This window comes from Haliotis rufescens, unplaced genomic scaffold, assembly GCF_023055435.1.
Source record: "Haliotis rufescens isolate VD_foot unplaced genomic scaffold, xgHalRufe1.0.p SCAF_2, whole genome shotgun sequence".
NCBI classification, from domain to species: Eukaryota; Metazoa; Mollusca; class Gastropoda; order Lepetellida; family Haliotidae; genus Haliotis; species Haliotis rufescens.
In genome coordinates, this window is record NW_025963890.1 from 28,336,956 (window position 1) to 28,355,723 (window position 18,768).

At 38.5% G+C, this 18,768-nt stretch overlaps 1 protein-coding gene and 1 long non-coding RNA gene across 4 annotated transcripts in view; one reads left to right on the forward strand and one right to left on the reverse strand.

Annotated features, from left to right (window-relative positions):
• Window positions 1–18,768, reverse strand: part of LOC124110919 (IQ motif and ankyrin repeat domain-containing protein 1-like) — a 354,922-nt gene that overhangs the window by 65,371 nt on the left and 270,783 nt on the right. The gene's annotated exons all lie outside the window — the stretch shown is intronic.
• Window positions 5,336–8,360, forward strand: LOC125382047. Of its 2 annotated transcripts, XR_007222208.1 has the most exons (3): window positions 5,336–6,143; window positions 6,867–6,987; window positions 7,328–8,360. It is a non-coding gene; the product is annotated as an uncharacterized LOC125382047 (long non-coding RNA). The 2 variants fall into 2 exon arrangements; XR_007222207.1 differs by having other exon boundaries at window positions 6,867–8,360.

Below are 18,768 nucleotides of genomic sequence, written 5' to 3' on the forward strand. Positions count from 1 at the left end.
CATGTGTTCTACTCTTGCATATCTGTCCTCTGGGGGGGTGCTACTATGCCCTTGTTGAGTATAAATTTTGCGCCTATGTAGGTGATGTCTTGAGTGGGTACTAGCTCTGATTTTTTAGGATGAACCAGGAATCCTAGATGTGTGAGAAGTTGGATGATACACACTGAGTAGTATAGGTAATGGGGGTTCTGCTGCAACTCCACTGGAGCTGGATTCATATACCTATACTGCTACTACAGGTGGCATTTTTTATGCCAAAATGATGATGCGATTCAATGATAGTCAAAAGTTGTATTAAAAGAAATATCAATATTAATTAATAATGAATAAAATTTACTATAGCCCACGAGGATATTGGAAAGGTGTAGGAGCAATAAAAAAATTAGCCACCGCGGCTAATGTATCTAAAGATGTGGCCAAGGATTGGTTAAAGAAACAAGCGATGTGGCAAATATATTTACCGGCACCGCGTTATTGACGAGGAAGAAGTTTGATATTTTTACAACGAATGAAGTTCATCAGGCTGACCTCTTGTTTCTTCCCCACGATAAGGTAAAACGCAAAACGTATAAATACGCTTTAACAGTAGTGGATGTGGCTAGTCGATACAAAGAGGCTGAGCCATTAACCTCGAAAGATTCAACAGAGGTAGCTAATGCACTGAGTCGCATACATATGGCCTAAGCAATTTCAAGTAGATCCCGGTCGCGAGTTTATGGGATCGGTGACTAAACTGTTAACAAAGCACGATGTCGAAATCAGGCGTGGTGAAAGAGAGGCCCACCGCAGTCAAGCTATCGTTGAAAGATTTAACAGGACATTAGCGGAACGTTTGTTTGGCTATCAGTATGGGATCGAAATGAAATCGGAGCGATTGAGATCAACCGAATGGGTGACACAATTATCAGCCGTTGTATCAGCGCTGAATAATGAAGTAACGAGACTAATAGGGAAGACACCATCCGATGCTATTAAAATGAAATCCGTGACTTCCGAATCTTCAGCACCGAGGCGAGGCAAAGAACGAAAACTTCCGGATAGAGTAAGGGTAAGATATTTATACCAGGCAGGTGAACTCAAAGGAGGCCTACGTCGTGCAACCGATCCCATATGGTCCCTTAAGACTTATAACATTAGTCGATTGGTTACGAAAGAAGGAGAGCCTATTCTTTATTATCTTAAAGATGGACCGGGTAGGGCATTTGTACGAGAAGAGTTGTTCATAGTTCCCGACGGTACGGTATTACCACCATAACCATAAGCATAGGTAGTTACACCATCATTATCAATCCATCTCTTTGTATCTAAGGGGGATAATGATGTCTTGTTCATTCTTAATCCATATATCCTATGATCGTAACTTCTTAAAGAGTTCATCTCGTGTTTGAACGTTCTACCGTTGAATAATGATTCTTTATACTGTTCGTGTTTGATATGCTTTTTTACAACATACTTCTTAACACCCTTAGCCCTTTTCTTATCTCTCCATTATCGGACTTTTTATAGAATACATCTTAGGTCTTAATCCTACATACTCCGCTATAGGAGTCCCAGCACATTCATCCTTCATCTTACCGGTCTGTTGAATTTTATATTACTCTTCTGCATATGCAACGCGGCTAAGTCGTTATCGAATATCTTGCTTCTGTTAAAAGCCGGACTGGCTATAAGTTTCCTGAGTCTTTCTTCCTCATTAGATCTGACTAATTTAACATCAACACGCTTCCTTAGATTCTCCATAGTTTTACCAAATACTGAGTTATTCATGAGCTTATACAGATTCTTTTCGAAATCGCTGGTAGCTATCTTTCTTAAATCTGTATTCAACCTTATATAGGGCTCCATCCAAGGGCTTTGATCAAACTTTAGAACTCTATGTAATTTCTTAAGTTTCATACCTAACGATAGATACAACTGGAGATTTCTGTAGTGAACTATATATTTTGTCTTATCCATCAAATTTGGTACGAGTTTTTCTACGTTAGCTAACCTACTATTACCCATCAAGGAGCGTTGATATTCCGACATCCAATCTTTATTAACCATTAATCTTTCGGGAGCTAGCGGATAACTGTTATGATCTTTATGTAACGAACTTGGATATTCCAAGTCAACTTCTAGTATGTACCCTTTATTCACATCATTATTATGGATATCATTCACTTTGATATCATTGACCCACTCAAAACCACCCGTGGGTAAAGGTTGACTCATAGCCCATCTGTACAAATTGTTAGCGTCGAGATATAATATGTGCGTATTGGGTTTACTGGGATCGTATCCTTCCACTAATTTATTATTAGCCTTAGAATACCTTTTCGCTGCCATCGATATACCACCTCTTAATCCTTTCTCAATAAACAAGTGCATATCGTAATCTGTGAGTAATTTTAGTTCTACGCCGGTCTTCTTCAACAATGCATCCCACGATAGTCCGAGACTGGAATAGTACCATGCCGGGTCCAAGCCGTATTGTTTTAAACATGTCTTTCTAAATATCTCAAATATAACAGTACATCGGTTTTTAAGTACAGATCGTGATAATCGCCTAAATTCTTACAACCTAATTTATCCCAGACCGTCAGAGCGTGTTCATAATTGGCATCTGTTATTTTAGATTCTGTTAAGTTACTATAGAATGATTCGAGGGGTGGTAATTCGGTTTCTTCGAATCTAGACCAATCATCCATATATTCGTAAGGATATACACCTTTTCTCAGCAACAAATGATGAGTTATCTTATCGGTATATTGATTTGTTATCGCAAAGTCATCGGGATTGTTCGCATTAGCTAAATTGTCCAGGGAAGTTAACAGAAACTGTACGGAGTCTATGAATCTAAGCCCATTACTTTGCTTTATTCTAGATTTCCCATCCTTGTCCCTATAATGTATAGGTTTAGTCAACGAGAATGATATCTATTTTTCCATATTGTTAGGAATGCACGTTAAACCGCCGTCGGTCTTTGAGATAGCTTGCATTATGAGATGTGAACGGGGATGGGTATTGTTTGAGAATTCATTTTTAGTTTCAAGTTACACTCGTTATGCGCGGCTCCCCGATAATTACCCGTGACGTGACAATGATCTCCTACGGAATCCCCATCCAGGGGTTTATTACAAACGTGACAACTCATTGACTTCTTATGGGCCCTCCAATCATCCCTCCTCATACACATGGGTTTCTTACACGATAATTTTTCCCTGATTATTCTCTCTTCATTTCGTAGATATTCTAGGAACTTTCACGCTGCATCGGGACCTCTGTAAATCACGGGAGTGTTTGTTTTCCAATCATACCTTACAACGATATATCCAAACCCACAAGGAATATGTTCTTGAGTTTTGTACGTAAAACTACTATCAGTATTGCGTTCAGTATTTTCTATGGGTTTGATAAGAGCTTCGAAGTCGGCGTAAATTACGTACGGTACTGGCATTTGATTACAATAATGTTCAAATTTTAATATATTTTTTCCCTCTTTAGGCATATCGATCCTGATAGCAGTCTGTCCAACACCTCTGCAGTCTTCTTTATGCGCTTCTAATAGATCTTGTCTGCTGTACCCATGCAGGCATCTTTCGCAGAAATATTTCTTTTCCTTGTGTTTTGTTTGATCGTATAATAGCCTGTTTAAACTCTTTATCCATGTATAATGATATTTTCCATCTTTTTCGATCAGAAATGAATTGATTCTGGGAATATGTTCCGGAGTGGAGCTTATCCTGTGTACAACAATTCCTTTAGAATGTCGGAAGACATTTATAGCTAAATTATTTTGCTTTTCCACCTTATCAATTTGTGATATTGGTGTAGGTTCGTCTATACCATCGAAGTTGAGTCCATCGTTTTTGGGATAGCTAGAAGGTCTATTTGCAATTTTAGAATCTACGGGGAACAATGCAGATCTAATCATCATTCTTAAACAGTCATCGGATTTATTTTTTACGTTAATTATGGCTTTTTTCTTCTTATAATATGGGGGTAAATCTATATAAGATCCACCTTTGAAGGGCATATAATTTGCTATATCTAAATATAAACTATCGATTTTATCCACACCCCAACCCGAACCTCTATTAGTCCAACGTTCTAAAGTTTCCTGTATCCTCTGAATTGATGTATCTAATGATGCGTTTATAGTATTGGATTCGGTTATAACTTCTTGATTGCTACGGAAATATGGTTTGGTATATTCGGTGCTATCGTCTGTGTTACTTTTACTCAATAACATTTTAATCGTCAGCTGGTATTTTATACTATGTAAATCATCTAACTCCTCGTTAATTTTACTCGATATGATGGGCTTAATATCGTTAACATCCATGTTGGAATTAATATGCATCTTCCAACCTCTTAGATATTTACCAACGTCGGAGGATGTGGGTACAAGTATTAATTCTTGTTGTTTATTCTCAACATCATTATCATCATCATTATGTTGAATATCATTATTATCTAGTAAAGTGATCAATTCAGCTCTTCTCATTCTAGAATAACCTCTCAGCCCACTGTTTCTCGCTTGAGCTTTGAGTTCCCTAACAGTCTGGGGTTTGTTGTATTCCAAACCGAGTAAGGTAATCAATTCAGCTTTTCTCATTCGAGAATATCCACGTAGGCCACTTTGCTTTGCCATAGCCTTCAACTCTCTGACAAAAACCATTGTGGTTGAATGGTATATGCAAAATGAGACAAATGTCTAATTGGTTGTTTTCATATATCTAAATACGTATTCTCCCCAACCTATTCCTCTCATTGATGTAATCTCTCTTCCTAGCATAAATAATCTGGCTCCTGACCCTATCAGCACCGTGTTCCTTACATAAACAATAACGACCTTTGACCCCTATCCAACATACAAACCACGTATAGTTTATGTTTCCGCGCCTGATGTAATAATTGTGTATACCACAGTAAATTTCAACACAGCGTCGGTTACATAGAGTCGTCTTACCCATGAGTGTAAATATGCAATGATTCATGGTTATAAATCTATCATATCATTTGTCTAAATGCAAATCACATCTACACTGGTGAGATATTGATTAGGCAGTCAGCCAACGCTATTTATAGATCGCTCTAAACTAGGTCATGGTTTATGCATAGCCACAGCTGTGGTTATTTATGAGTAGTCATGGTATAGCAGAAAATCAATACAGAAGTCAATCCCATAATCACAAATGCGACCTCACGGTTCTTTTGTTCCTCTGACGGTGTATAAAACTGACTCATTGTTGGTCTCGGTATTGGGTCGAGTTTTTTCCCATAAACGAGGTAGTATTCGTGCATGGCAGATTCGACATCCTTAAACGTTTGAATTGAATGTCCTTCCTTAAAGGGCAAGTTCACACGAAAATAAACCTATTTTTCTTGTACTTTTTCATCATGAAAAGTATTTACCTAGTAGTTTCGGAGGCAAAACAATTAAAATATCACACGTATCAAATTTATTTTATTCATAAAATCGGTTCATATTTTTCACATTTACAGAGAGTTCTATTTCCATAATAAACACACCATGGCTTATGCCCCTTGCAATATGATGTCATTGGTGCCAATTGACAAAGGAATGACGTCATAAGACTTTATTAGACGCGTTTCACGTGGTGTATGTAGGTGTGTGGTTCTATCTTCTCAGATGCGCAGCCTAGCTATTGTTTTGTTCGGTGCCGAGCTGTCCAAGATACAACGCTAAGCACAATTACTCTAAAATTATTTCGGTTTCCAAAATCACGACTGAGAAGACAACAATGCACTGATAACATACTGTAAGATTCGCGATTATGGTTGGAAGGGTCCGTTGTATGAATTGCGCTTATTCGTTCATTTGTGTTGCGCATATTGGCTCTTGCTGAGTTGCTGTTGTCCTCCGTGAGAGTTTAGATACCTGCTGGTTCTGAAACCACAGGACCATATGTAACTAATAATAACAATAAAAAAAACTCGTTTAAAAATTATAGACGAGGCCGAAGGCCGTTTTTGTTACTATTATTAGTTACATATGGTCCTGTGCTGAAACTGATCGGAAGCGGATGGTGTACGATCCTTATATGGAAACGGGCTAAAGGGGCAGCACTCTCATCAAGACCCTGACTGGGATGTTTTTGTAAACAAACGCCGTAAAGTTGAAGTAACTCGATCAGGTAAGTTTGCTGTTTTAGTTTATTCTAACCACAGTAGTATTTTAGAAATGTATTTTAGCAGGGGTAAGGTGATATTTGTTTCACTTGACAATCATGAACATCCGCGATGTTGTCTCGTTCACATGTTCACTTCCTGCATGATTATGTCGATACTCCTGATCAGCTGATCGTTGCAGTATGCAGCAAACTCCTGTTGATGGAGTAAGTTGTATTACGTAATGATTTAGTTTTACAGCCATTCCCGTCTGGAATTAACACAAATCATCTCATTTCGGTAATTAATAAACTTTATAATTACACAGGAAAACAAATTATAAATTATATAAACTCATTCAAATTCTGTGTGTTTGTGTTTGTGTGTGTACCTAATCTTTAAATAATCATGTACAATAATTTTGATTCAGACTGTTGAAGCAAAAATCCGCAAAAATACATTGTTGCAACATGTTTATTTTTTATATTGAGGCTTTATATATTTTTTATTTAAAAAGATATCTGGTTTTGCAGCTTTGTAGCTGACAAAATATCCAGTCACTATCCAAAATCATCGCCCACCTACCACCCAAAATATTCAAATTTCATGTTCAATGCAATTTACACACATATACATTTATAGCACATTTATACATGAAAAAAATCAAGTTACCATTTTATATTTTGTGATAGTGAGATATAGATGACAAAAGTGTCAATGTTTCTATGTTGTATCTTTCAAATATGAAGTTTCGAGCCAAGTCATGCCAGACACCAATGCCCAGAAAGTACAGGTCCCCAGTCCATCATGGTGTAAAGTCGCTGTCCAATGTACACCAGAAGCATGGCACACCGTGCTTCATAGTATGAGGTACAAAATAATATTTTGACAATGAATAATCACACAATGTAAATACTATATGCAAATAATTTCTGTATTGAACTATTTTGTGTATCTATTATATTCTATATTGTTGTCTTTTGTTGTAAAAGTGTAGTGTGGATGACAAATGAAAGTATACTGTGAATGACATATAACAGTAATAGATCTGATACAATTTGTACACAGTTAACTGATGATATTTGTCTTCAGGCACCCAGTGACATGCCTGACACTGCTGAAGATTATTACCACCTTCTTTTACAATTATTTAGTCAGTGTACATATTATTTTGACAAATTTATGTTAAAATTATTTTTATATTTTTCAGGTCCCACAATGATATGGAAGAGTATAAATGCGACAAAACCCTTTCCATATTTATATGAAATCTCTGTAAAAAACAGTTGATGATACGATTCTGACTAAATCATGAGCACGTGTTAATGAATCGCTATCAAATAGTGATAATACCAGGTGTTCGCGAAAGTAGAGAGTATCCTGCCCCACCGGTGTCACAAGAAATCCCTGGTGTTGAGATCCATTTTCATTGAGTGCAAATTGTGTTTATTTTCATGCAGAGTTACAAGTCATAAAATATTAGAGTGTCTTGTGAGGTACAGTGCTTCAGACAACAAGAGAGCTGTACTTTTGAAATAGTCAACCAGTGCACTAACAAGTTGCCACTGAGCATTCAGCCAGTGCTTGTGATATTTTGTTCAGTCTTTTCCCCGGCCTTCGCCCTTGCCCCAAACTACCTGATCCAGCATCAGCCATCGTGTATTACAGAAACTTATCAAATGAACAGCAAAGGCTGATTGTTGTCAGAGACCATAAAACAAGATTTCAATGAAAAAAGTTTATTTTAATGAGCATAGAGAAAAACTTTACATACATCAGATGGAAATCTTTCATGAATCACCTCGACAACACAAGACGGAATAACTTTTCTCTGATTCTTCAACTCTTTCTGCAAATCCCCAAAGTGAACCTCTTGTTTATGAGGTGTAGATAGATTCTGAAATGAAAAAGTGTCTTTTATTAGTCAAGCGATGCACAACATTACAAAACAATATCATACCATTTACATATATATTTTTGTCATTAAATCTGGAGGGATGCTTATATAAGAAGTAACTTGTATTGATGTTATATGCAAAAATTTTATTACATGTCAATAATTCAATAAATACCAAAACAGTTTATAGTTCTATCATGTTGACATGATGTGTTTATTACTGTAGGTTTGAATACTTCTTGAAATATTGTGGGCATGTTTCAATATCACTGATGTAATTTAATAACCTTACAAGTTACATATGCTTTCACAACTTGCTGGCAAATAAACATTTATGGTACTCGAATCTCTTATTTTACTTGTCAGATTTGTTTGTTGTGCATGATAGATCTTAAAATGCATAATAAAAAAAATTGATGAAAGTAAATCATATTATATGTTTTCTAAACTTTATTTCAAGTGTTAATATAAAAAAGGATGGTGGGGTAGCCTTGTGGTGAAAGCGTTCGATCGTCACACTGAAGACCCAAGTTCGATTCCCCACATGGGCACAACATGTGAAGCCCTTTTCTGGTGTCCCCCAGTTGTGATATTGCGATATTGTGATAACCCTACATCTCACTCATATAAAAAAATGATTGCATATTTCACTTGCATTTTAGGGGGTGGTTGTTACAGACGTTTTGCTCAAAAGGTCAGGTTGGGAGGTCCAAATTTCCAAACAAAGATTTACAATTTCAAATATTTTTCACTAATATTCAACAAGTTTTACTTATAGTTTCTTAGATAATTTATATGTATTGATTGTGACAGTAAATGAGCTTTTTGTACACATTTTACATATTTCTGGTCCACTCAGATAAACAACCCACTGTTTTTAATAAATAATTAGATATTTTTATAGTTTCTAAACATTTTTTTTTAAAATCTGGCCCCATAATAGATGATAAATAGTTTCCCTGCAAAGTTGCAATGCATTTTCTATGAATGGTTGTCAGAACAAACCAATAACCAATTATCTATTAAATAGAATAAGATACTGTAGGCCTACTGCAGTAACTGGTTTCAAACACTAAACAAATCAATTGAGTGATCTATCTTTTCACTTTCAAGTGGGGAAGGTGTGAAGTGTGAAGTACAACATCCAATTACTTATCAATAAATATGGCAGGTATTTTGAACTCGGATGGGAAAAAAACAAAGAGAATCTTTTTTTCCCCCAGTACGTTTCCACTCGGCAACTGACTTTAGAAACGTACTGGGACGTACCCCATTTTCGTGTTACTCTAAGCATATGGTCTCGTCATCAGCTGGTAGGCCTAATGTGTAATCTTGTTGAGACAACGTTTGGCGACAGATCGTATTTGTTTCTTGATATTGGCAAGTAGCAATGATCTGTAGCCTATAGGTGGTGGGAATAGTTACACCTAATACAAACTCAGATTGACGACAATGCCTATACCGGCGATAGGGTCGTAATAGGGTGGGACAGGATGAATAGGCCTGCTGACGAAGCATGCGGGTCACCAGGCGTGACAAAAATCTCTTAGAATATTACGTTTCCGCTTCTGAAAACGTAATAATGAGCATATAGGTAATTTAGGTATACACACATCAAAGTGTTATTCTTACCACGTTGTCACTGGTAGGCCTAATTGTGTAGATGTCGAGTCGGGGTCGGGTGACAAATTAGGTGATGTGGGTCTTCTCTTGTTTCCACTTGATTTTCATCGTTTCCATACCGCGAAGCTTGCTCGTTTTGGTTCAAAATCGTATGGTTTTGCGATTTCTTGAAGGGTCAAGGGAACTTCTTCGGACCAGGCAAGGTATCAGATGCCATGTTGTCTCACCATAAACTGGTACTTGATATCTTTTGCGTTGTGACAAGACAGGGACCCAGTTAAATTGGCACCAATTACGTCATAATCTAAGGGGGATAACTCAGGCCTGTTTAGCTTGGAAAACGAAGGCCTCATAACGGCATGACATTTTCACACTTATTGTGAGCTAGCTACATTGACTGTGAGGAAAATGAGTGTATATTTTCAAACACTGACACTAACTAATTCTAAAATTCCGTTTTGTTTAAAATAAGAAAGAAAATGATTTTTGCGTGTACACTTCCCCTTTAAGCAGTTTTTCATGAATAAAGTCTAATCTCTTCATTCTCTTCATATATTGTGACTGGGCTGCTTGGAGTTGTTCCATTGCTTCGTTATGTCGTTTACGTTCCTCTTCAACTTCTTTAGCGTTTGATTCCCTCATACTAGAAAATAAAAAATTACTCCCCGAAAAAGCTAGAGCATTAACAATAGCTCCACCGACCATCATCGCAATTGTTGCCATAGTGTATGAATATAAAATATTCAAATCTTTATATGAATATAATATATTCAAATGTTTAATTACTTCATTATGTCTTCCGGGATAAGCCCTTGTTTGATGAGCATATCCTTCGTTGCCATTGCTAATCCAATATCCAGAATCATCATACTAATGTCAAATCCATTAAAATCTAGCTTGGGAGGTGTGGCTTTAGTAATCATTTTAGCCATACGGGCATAGCCAATGGCCAAGCCGGTGACCACCGCTGAATGATACGTCGCGTTTACCAACATTTTACCGTCTGTAACTGGAGTAGTCATGCTTATTATAGCATTATATGCGGGCTAACCTCTAATTGAACTTGTTGTGGCATCGGGGGTGACGTTTTCCCTTCTCCGGTCTTATAAAAGAACCATACAGCCGCTATACCAGCAACTCCTACTAGTGCCCATGTTTTAATCGGATTAATATTTGAATTATTTATTAATTTTGCTTTGCGCGCCAGTCCTCCCTTTCTTCCTGCAGCTATTTTTGGGGGGTTCTTAGTAACTCTGGGTTTCTCATTCACATGTGGTGCATTCACATGTGGTGCATCCTCATTCACATGTGGTGGTTCCTCATTCACTAGTTGTTCTTCGTTCACATGTTGTTGCGTTTCCGCAATCTGTTGTGCAGTTTTGTTCACAATCTGTTGTGGTGTCACCTGTTGAGTCTCAATTATTATTAAGTGGGCACGCATGTTTAAATTGACAATACCTAGCTGTAATTAAAGCTGTGGTGAACGGAGCTAAGAACATTCCGTATCTATGATAAAACTCACAGCTCACTGAGCTTATAGCGTGTTCGATGAATGGGTCTTTCTCTAGAGATTCGCATAAATACATGCGATGTTCTGCCGGGATAGGGAGAAAAGTACTAGCTACGACTGTGTATAGTTGTAATATAGACAACCCTATCGTTTTAGTCATGGTAGCTCCCAGTCTAGACTCGTAACGTGCGTACAGTTTTTTAATCTCTACGTCGGTCATGTTATCAATTTTTTCGATGGTATAATTTTCTCCCAAATATTGGGAACATTTTCCACCGGCTACCAAAGCGTTGAGTCTTTCTCTATGTTTATCTTAAGATTTATCTAAAGATTTATCTACATGTTGATGTGTTGATCAGGCTCAGATTCTTTGAGCATTTGTTCGATGAGTTCGTCGCATTCCATAATGTAATACCTAAGGAGATATTTAAGTCGAACATAATATAATATGGCATATCCAATACATCCCGTAATAATGAACTGTTGCGAAAGAATGAGGATTTCGAACCACATTTTATGTAATATTAACCGCTAATGTTCAATTTGCTACATTTTGCTATATTTTGCTACAATTTTGCTATAATTTTGCTACATTTTGGTAAGCAATTGCATAAGCAGCTGGTTGATCGGTTTTTAATATGAGTTTACAGTGCTTCGTTGCCGATAACAGTTTTCTGACTTTATCTCGTTCGAGCTTGGTATAAATAACATCATTTTCGCGTAAACATTCCTCGAATGAATCTCTGTCTTTGCAATGAAACATGGCTACCCATTTGGTTTGCTCTCTGAGATCTTTCAGGACAGAGTTGTATTTTTGAGTAAGTACCCAAACGCTATGTTGAGTATGCCGACCGGAGAATGCTAAATACGAAAGCATATCTTTCTTTTTTGTTAGTTCTTTACTCGCGCTGCAGTCGTCTATTACGAAAAGGGTTGATTCTCCTTTGTATTTTTCGTGACAAACTTGGAGGCAGTCTTGTAAACGATCGGCCGGATCGACTCTGTGTACCCCGTCGTCATTCATTACCCAATCTCTCGATAGGTAGGTTTTATTAACGCTTATAGTCGGGCACAGAATAATAATATGATCGAAAACGTCCCGATAATGACTTTCTAAAATATCTAGAATAAAAGCTGTTTTTCCACAGCCCGTTTGACCGCATATGATAGCGCAGTGCGGATCTTTAGGTAAAAGATTATCAATAGATTGCTTGCATGAATCGCCCATTCTGTATATTAAGTTGCGCATCCATAATCACGTACAAATATATGTTTAATTTACCAGCCGCTTCCTGGAGCTTCGTTATCTGTATGGTGACACCCTCGCTAGCATTTTCTATTCTCCTCCCACTGCCGTGTAGTTGGTCATCGTCCGTTGTTTGCATGTCTAGCCATAGCGCGTACTTCGTGGTGAGGTATTCACCCATCGATACACTCCCTAGAGACAGATCTTTCACGACCGCGATAACTTCCGGAGAACGTTTTATAGAAGGAAGTTTTTTAATCTCATCCCACTGGTGATATGCTATCATTCCTTGACTATATAGTTGATTAGGAACGCCTTCGATAGTCAATTCTACTTTTGTAATCTTGGGATTGTAGAACTTCTCGGTATTTCTTTTAAACGCATCGGAGGGGTCCTCGAACAACATTAAAATACCCTTCAACGACCTCGTGGGGACGTTTAGATTAATATTCCACATCGTATCTTTTTTGTCCCTCGTGATCTTTCGATGTCGCAGCACGCAATCGTACAAAATGGCTAAACTTCCCGTATAATGGTTACGAATTTGTCTGGCTAATTCGGGATCCGTTATCATATCGTACTCCAGCGAGATATTGTCAATGGAATAGCTAGCCGTTTCATCCCCAGTGACTTTGATTACTCTACTGTAGTCATTAAAAGTGAGTTCGTATTCTAACCTATCGCCTAGGGATGCTTGATAAAAGGGCATGTGGGAATCTAGTAATTCAAAGTCTAGGGGAACATAGAATCGGTTACCTAATGCGTCGGCAACGGCCTTATCTTTTTCGTTGGTATCAACACCATTTTCAGCGCCCACGCGCAGTCTCAATGTGTTCTTATTACAAATACCTTGGTACTGTAAGTTTTCCCGCTCTTTATCCGTTCTCCAGTGATCCATGTAACAATAGTATACATCGCTATCGTCGATACTCAAAACCTCATTACCGCTAATTTTAATCGCGATTTTCTTAACGATAGCACGACCTATGTTCTGAACGGGCTCCCTGTTAACGTCGGTAGAATGCAAACCAAACGTAAATGCTAGTTGGACAGTTCCCGGAACTAACACATCGTGTGCGCCGAGATTAGGAAAGCGAACCAGAAGCGTTTGATTCTGATCGATGGTACTAGGATTATTAGTTTTAGTTACAGACTGACGAATTGCTTTGACCCCTAATGGATCTCGAAGTCTACGTTGTGGGTTTAACTTGCGTCCGTATTGCGAAGACATTGTTATATTGAAAACATGTACCCTATGTTTAATATAAAAATGGCTAATTTTGAACATAATGACTTAGATCTAAGTACCTTTGATGACTTTGATAACCAGAATCCAATCGAAGATACTGATGAAACCAGCTTTGGTGGCACGAATCTTAGCGATGAACTTTTACAATCGTCCGTCAATGATTATTACGATGCCTTAAAAGATGATAAAAATTATGTTACCCCAATAGGTCGTGACTATTCAAAGTTTGAGATAGATAGTAAAGGAATATTGCGACTGCGTGGCGCTCCGGATATTGATCTTATGCATTCTCGTACTCGTAAGCCCCTAGCCTTGTCTACGATAGCCACACATCGTGGTGGTATCAACATTATTCGTGATAAATTAGGTTTTGTGGACTACTGACGAGCAAAACTTTCCGCGAAGACTACTAAGGTTCTTAGGACCATGCGTACTGAACTCGGTAATACAGATGATTTGGAAGCTTCCTCGAAGGTGACCTCGGACGGACTCGGAGAAATCTTGGCCACCATTGATGATCCCCCGTTACAGGTATTACCATATTCGGAGTTCAGTATTAGGGAATTACGAGGTCTTGACAAGGCAATGCGAACAATGCGGGGAGAACTCACCAATAATATGGCCAAGATATCCGAAATCGACAAGCATATAGTTTACAAGAAAACAAAACTTGAACAGGCGGGCGATGAGTTCAGTAGACGCCGCATAGCGGAAAGATTGCGTAACTTAGAAGACAAAAGATCGGCCCACCTCGAGGCTGCTTCCACTAATAGAGAGGCACTTCGTTCGCAAATCAGTCGAATTCGAGAAACTATCGATCGAATCCTCAACGATGACACTACACTGGCCGATAAAATTAAAACATTGTTCAGAGAACAGGGAATAACCATTGCCAGTATTTTAACCGCGTTGGGATTTATTATATCGACTTTGACTCTCGCGTTAACTGGTGGCACAGGTGGTACAGGTGGTGGCGGATCACCCACTCCGCCAAGTGATGGTATAAAAGAGTGGATAAAAAAGCAGGTTCAGCACTGGGAAAGCTCGCTGAGAAAGCCGCGGCCGCACTTCCCGGTATAATAGGTAGTGTTGTTTCCTGGCTCTTGAATTTATTAGCTAAGACCACCACTTGGCTTAGTCAAAACTTGTGGGGGTTGATCGTGGCAATTGCAGGGCTGTTGTACGTATTCGCTAAGAACTATTTAACCAAATCAGTTCGCTAAGAACTATTTAACCAAATCATGAGTAAACCAACCGCGACTCCACCCACTACAAGCGCTGTTTTTTCATCGATATGTTGTTGATTTTTAGCCTCAATATGTGGTGGCACTTGTGTTTGTGGGTTAGTAGATGTTTGTGCATTAGTAGATGTTTGTGCATTAGTAGATGTTTTAGCGATAGTTGGTGTTTGTGGCTTGACTATTCCCTTTTCGCCCGTGATTGTTTGCGTTATTAATTCGACATTAATATCTGAATTTATACCTGTTTTTTGTTGATCGGTAGCGATAACAATTTTATTATTATAACCTATCACTTGACCGATCTTAAGTTCCATATTACTCGGAGACATGTATAGTCCCGGCGCATAAACGTAGTCCACTTTGGATTGAGCGTACTGTAATACATCTTGAAAACGCTTTATAGACGATGGTATGTCAACTGGTGAATTAATGGCGTCCTCCACCTTTGCGACAAACTGTTTTTGAGCATCGAACGCCGTCCCAGTACCGATGATTCCCGTTCGTGTTTGCGATTGTGCTCCGAGAATTGCCCATACATAAGTTCTTATCGATTCATTAAATCTCACAAATCCTGGGTTAATAAAATTATTTTCTGTTTTATCATTAAGAAATTCATTCCAAGCGTCATCGTTCAGTTGTATAAATTTTTTAACAATATAAATTAACCCACTCTTAAAACTCATAATATCCCCTCTCCAATCGTTACTATAAAGTTCCCAGCCTTTATACCAATGACTGGTTTTATACCAATGATCATATATTCTTGCGTAAAGTTTGCTGTCCTGCCGCAACTTATTAAAATGAACATGAGGTTTATTAAGTTCTCTATATACATAATTGCTTTCTTCTTTGACGGATATATTTTCCTCTGTGAAAGGAACACCTAGACCATGGTTTGCTCCTTTAATACGCCAATCTTTACTTGTAGAAACATTAAATTCCTGACAAATACGCTCATACGCGGACCTATCATAATTATTATTTGTGGAATTCCACGCTCTATCCTGTGGTAATGGAGCATTAATTTCTTTAAGTATACGTCTAATCTGATAATACACGTGAAATAATAAAACAGACTTATATAGTTTAAATCCTGGGGCATTAACAGATACACCACATCCCGTTGTGGCACACCATACGGCAAAGTTTAACTGATTCTGCCAAAATTGCATCGGATTGTGAAACCAATCGTGCACCATTTTATCGCTAGTTGCCGTGACCCTGTACTCTTAAAAAATATCGGGTAATTTAACGAAAAAATCATCACCATGGGAATTTACCATAATCGATAGATTAGTAATCTGTCTCAATTTCATATTTAAGTTATGATATAGTATCATTGTATATTTAATATGTATGTTACACTCCCGGGAATAACAAATGGTCAGTCTATTGAACTGCTTCATACTATCGATAACTCGGATGGCCAGCTCGAAGTAGCTCTATGCGATGTAACGTATTACCCACGGTGGACCAATATAAGTACTGCAAAAGATAATAATGAGATAAATATAGTTGATGAATTCTGTATTCCCAAATCCATTATTATACCTGATGGGTATTACAGCGTATGCTCACTCAATGATGAAATTTTTAAGCCTAATGGAATGAGTCTCACACAAAATGAGTCGAATGGGACAGTGAAATTATACAATGGAGAAAAAGGTTCAATTTATTTTTATGGTAACTTACCAGCTACACTTGGATTTAGGCTTAAAATGGGAATTATTAGAACCAACGAAGCACGACAGGGAGATATATTATACGATTTAGCTCCCTATAAAGAGTTGTGCATCCATCTTGATCAGATCAGTACGGCGGATAATATTCAACAAGAAAGTCCTTCAACTCTGTGATGTATTGTCATTAACCACGAGAGCACGAGGTGATGATGATTGGTTTTTATTCACTGATTGTACACACTCTTGACTTCCGGTTTCGGGTAACAGTAACACCGTAACACTAATACCCGGATTCCATATTGTAGCGGAACACATATTCTGAGTATAATACGGAATGTAAACATTACATCCTCTTCTTTGTAGAATGTAACTTGGTAATGATGCACATTATATTATAACTGTCACTGGTCTCTGTAAAGTCTTCAAAACGTGCACTGATTGCATAAACGTACATGCACTTCTAAAGTCTCTGACCATCACTGCTTTCACTTAGACCAATTGGTCCACAGAACATATCTTGTTCACCTACAGTTCCAAATTAGACCGTAATAACTAAAACTGCCATTTTTCTTGCTGATGTAAATCACATCACAATATATGCACTCTGATGAATTTTAGGAATTAAAATCAACATTTAACAAAAACCCAGAACAAATATGCAAACACAGTCACTGTTTGTTTGTTTAAAGAACCAATCTATCCGGAACTTTATGGACACGGGTCGATCTGCGGACTATAGTATGTTTATCTGGATTCGAGCGACTTGTATCACGTTCGACTACTGTCTCTTTGACATCGACAGCCGTTGATGGGATATCAGACACTTTGACATCACGCGTACCTGCCTGGGTCGACACGGGAATGTCATGGGTCGGACTGTACATCTGCTGTCTGGGGTTGTGCTGGATCACATTCTCAGGCTGGTAAACATCACTAGTGACACTCATGTTGTCATCATCTGACTGATTGTTCATTAAAGGAAGCTTCTTGAAAAAAGATGAGTTTATCGTCACTGTTCTCCCTCCTTCTTCTGCGGTGTACATGCTGCCTTTCTGGGACACAATGATCATGGGGTCAATTTCATATGGTGTGTTTCCTTTCACCATGTTGAATGGTCTGTGTACCAAAACATTGTCACCAACTTGTAGATTACACGGTCGAACATTCCGTTTGTGGTCATGGTAGGTTTTCATTTTCTGTTTCTGTTCAGCATTTCGACTGCTAACAATCTCTGCCAAGGGATCGATGTAGGGAAGCTTGTTCCTGACGATTCGTTTCAACAATAATGTCGCTGGGGGAACTCCTGTTGTCTCATGAGGCGATGTTCTGTACAACCGGAGGTAAGATTGTAAACCTTTTCTCCAGTTCTCACCTTTTGCCTTTGCCACTTTCACGTGCTTTTTCAAGGAGCCAACGAAGCGTTCAATGCCTCCGTTTGCACGGGGCCAAAGAGGGGTAACTCTTTGTATCTTGAAGGCGAGTGAATTGGCAAATCTCTTGTATTCGTCACTGGTAAATGGTGGGCCATTGTCAGACTTGACAACTTCGGGTGTTCCCATTGCTGCAAAGATTTTGTCCAACACGGGAATAACACACGATGCACTTGTGCTGGATACTGGTTCGACGAATGGGTATCTAGAGTAGTCGTCGATCAGCAGTAACACGGTTTCACCATCAATATGCGCAAAGTCAACACTCACCCTTTCAAATGGAGCTTTTGGTAAGGGCGACATTTTCAGGGGTTCTCGTTGCATGGTTGGCACAGCTATTTGGCACGGTAAGCATGATTTTATTTTCTGAGTGACCAATTTGTCCATAAGCGGGAACCAAACTTTCTCACAGAGTAATGCGATTGTTTTTACAATGCCCAGATGCCCTTCATGTGCGATATCAACCACACGTTCCTGGAGTAATGTTGGCACAACGATCCGATTGGACTTCAAGAGAATCGTGTCAGAACAGGTAAGCTCATGTTGGATTTTCTCGAATCTACTCATCTCTGCCAGTGACACGCCTGGTGGGGTTTCGTGCCACCTTCCAGATTTCAGAGCCGATATAACTGCCTGGAGGAGTTGATCATGCAATGTTGCATTCTCAATTAAGTGTCATGGCTTTGGGAACAGCATTTCGCGAGACGTACGCGACATAACTTTCAGCAGACTGGTCTTCCTTCTCTGATCAGTCTGAAACAGGCAAAGGATGA